The 3,228-nt window shown below is 30.3% G+C and overlaps 2 non-coding genes across 2 annotated transcripts; both read left to right on the top strand.

Moving 5' to 3' along the window:
• The first annotated feature begins 1,528 nt into the window (after nucleotides 1-1,528).
• TRNAG-GCC (transfer RNA glycine (anticodon GCC)) lies at nucleotides 1,529-1,599 on the top strand. The gene has a single exon. It is a non-coding gene; the product is annotated as a tRNA-Gly (tRNA).
• An 11-nt stretch (nucleotides 1,600-1,610) lies between these two features.
• Nucleotides 1,611-1,694, top strand: LOC136225301 (small nucleolar RNA snoR114). Its single transcript, XR_010687023.1, has one exon. It is a non-coding gene; the product is annotated as a small nucleolar RNA snoR114 (small nucleolar RNA).
• Nucleotides 1,695-3,228: the final 1,534 nt, after the last annotated feature.

Genomic DNA, 3,228 nt, shown 5'->3' with positions numbered 1-3,228 from the left:
ATACAAATCTCTAAATTTACCATAAACCTCTCTTTTTCAAACAAGGTCATATAAAATGATAGTTAGTTATGCACGAATATTAATAGAATTTTTTTTTTAATTGTATCTATAAAATTTCTAATATTTATATATCACATTTTTTTTATTCCGAGTGTAAAATTTATAATTAAACCTTTAAAAGTGATACAAATCTCTAAATTTATCGTAAATCTTTCTTTTCCAAACAATGGATCCCAGCTTTGATTAAACTTGCATGAAATAAAGCTCAATCTTCCTGTCATATAAAATGATAGATAGTTATGCACGAATATTAATAGAATTTTTTTTAAATTGTATCTATAAAATTTCTAATATTTATATATCACATTTTTTTATTCCGGGTGTAAAATTTATAATTAAACCTTTAAAGGTGATACAAATCTCTAAATTTATCATAAACCTGTCTTTTCCAAACAAGGTCATATAAAATGATAGCTAGTTATCCATGAATATTAATAGATTTTTTTTTATTGTATCTATAAAATTTCTAATATTTATATATCACATTTTTTATTATTGTGGGTGTAAAATTTATGTATTAAATTAATCATAACAATAGGTTGTTCTTAGTATCCAATGATAATTAATAATTGGCTTAATGTATCACCAGCTCTCTGAACTTGTCCATAATAGTAGATTAACTCCTTGAATTTTGCAAGTGTCTTATCAGCTTCTTAAACTTGCTTATTTCGTATCACTAGCTCCCTAAACTTATCCACAAAAATTGATTAGCTCCTTAAACTTTACAAGTGTCTCACCAACTCCCTAAACTTGCTTATTCCGTAACAACTAAATACAAAAACCATAATACTAACTCGGATTAAGGTGCAAAAATATCACTAACGTTTTGGGTCAGGAGTAATTTTACCCCTAACGTCTAAAATGATGCAATTTTATCCCTAACATTGATAAATTGGGTTAATTTGAGAAATACTTCATCAACCTGTCTTCTCGGTCATGAATCTTGTCATCTACACTTCACACGTGCGTCATTTTATCAGCAACAAATCACAAACATATGTTGGTATGTGAAAAAAATATACTAACTTTTATACGAATTGGACAAAAAAATTTAAAAAATTCACCAAATTTATAAATTTGCTCTTGGCTACTAATGTTATGGATAAAATTGCACCATTTTAGACGTTAGAGGTAAAATTACTCCTGACCTAAAACATTAGGGATATTTTTGCACTTTAATCCGAGTTGGTATCATGGTTTTTGTATTTAGTTGTTACGGAATAAACAAGTTTAGGGAGTTTGTGAGACATTTACAAAGTTCAGGGAGCTAATAAATTTTTATGGATAAGTTTAGGAAGATGGTGATATGAAATAAGTAAGTTTAGGAAGCTAGTGAGATACTTACAAAATTCAAAGAGGTAATCTACTATTATGACATATTCAGGGAGCTAGTAATGTAATAGGCCTTAATAATTATCAGCACCAGAGATACAATATAAATAATTTATTATTTTCATGAACTCAAGTAGCACCAGTGGTCTAGTGGTAGAATAGTACCCTGCCACGGTACAGACCCGGGTTCGATTCCCGGCTGGTGCATTTCCGTGGAAGAGCTATGATGATTGCTTGAATCACTTGTGATGAGGGTTTATCATTGGCTTCTGAATTAAGATGATAAAAGTGCGACTGAGCTCTTCAATTTTTTTTTATTCTATTCTTTTTAAATGGACAGCTAATTGGATAGAATTATTCTATTTTTTTAAATGGACAGTTTTTTTTATTACAATATTAAGTTTTTATATTTCTTAGTATAGGCTCAATTGAGGGTAGACCTCGGCATAGTCCCGGGGGCTTTTAATAAAGCCTGACGAGCCCGAGCCCAAAAAATTAAGTCGGGTTTGGGCTCGGGCCTAAGATATGAATCTCAAGCCCCCGTCCAAGCTCATCTGTATATTAAAAGAAATACAATTAAATTTAAAATGTCACACTAACTTTCTTAATAAAAACAATAGTACACACAACACAATACTTAAGTATTTATATTGATGTTTATAAAAATATATTATAATTTATATATATATATATATATCGGGCCGGTCCGATGTAAAATTAGTAAAACCCAAGCCCGACCAGTTTTTGACGGGCTTATACATGCTTGGGCCGGACCGGCCTGATAACATTTTCATGTGTCCAAACCTGGCTAAATGGATTTGGGTCGGGCGGACCAAGCGGGCTCACCGGCCTATGCCCAAGTCTAATTGAGGGTAATAATTGAATAGTTGACTTTTGCATAATTTTTTTTTTTCATTACACAATTACATATATGATGTACCTTTTGGAGACATAATATTTTATTTGAAGATCGTATTGGTTCTACTTTTTTTATCGTAAGGTTCAAATGTAGTTTATTCATTTATATTGATTATATATAGGCTTAATTGAATTTTAAGTGAAACCTTAGGTGTCTGATGGATCTTTGACCTATAATCAATAAAAAAACAAATCGTTATTTGGACATTCGTTTTTTGTGTTTTTCCAATGAGGCTAATAATTGGATAGCGACTTTCGCATAATTTTTTTTTCATTACGTGTATGATGTATCTTTTGGAGACATAATATTTTATTTGAAGATCGTATTGATTTTGCTTTTTTTACCGTAAGGTTCAAATGTAGTTTGTTCGTTTGTATTGATTATATAGAGGCTCGGCTGATTTTTAAGTGAAACCTTAGAGGCCTGACGGGCCTTTGACCTATAATGAGTAAAAAAACAAATAGATATTTGGGACATTCATTTTCTACATTTTTGCCATGAGGATAACACAATTGGATAGTGACTTTCTCAAAAAATTTTATTTTCATTATGTGTGTGATGTACCTTTTAGAGTTATATAAAACATTTTATTTGAAGATCACGTTCATGAGGTTTAGATGTGATTGTTTATTTCACATGTTCTTGTTTATTGTTTGTTTTTACTAATATATTAGTTGATCTTTCTATTAAAAGCAGATGTTCCGAATTTTCACGAAATACTTTTTATCTCATTTTTATCTAAATGATAAAAAAAACAGTTCCGAAAAATGGAAACGACAAACAAGTAGTTTGTTGGTTTTTGTTTTGCAATCCACTCAACTCAACCCCACATGTGAATGTGAACTTTAATGGGAGGGGTCCAAACTTCATAAGAATTAGATTTAGAACCCTCAATCTAGTTAATGTAATTTATTCTC

Source organism: Euphorbia lathyris, chromosome 3 (genome assembly GCF_963576675.1).
Source record: "Euphorbia lathyris chromosome 3, ddEupLath1.1, whole genome shotgun sequence".
Classification (NCBI taxonomy): Eukaryota; Viridiplantae; Streptophyta; class Magnoliopsida; order Malpighiales; family Euphorbiaceae; genus Euphorbia; species Euphorbia lathyris.
This window is presented reverse-complemented; position numbering and strand designations above follow the sequence as displayed.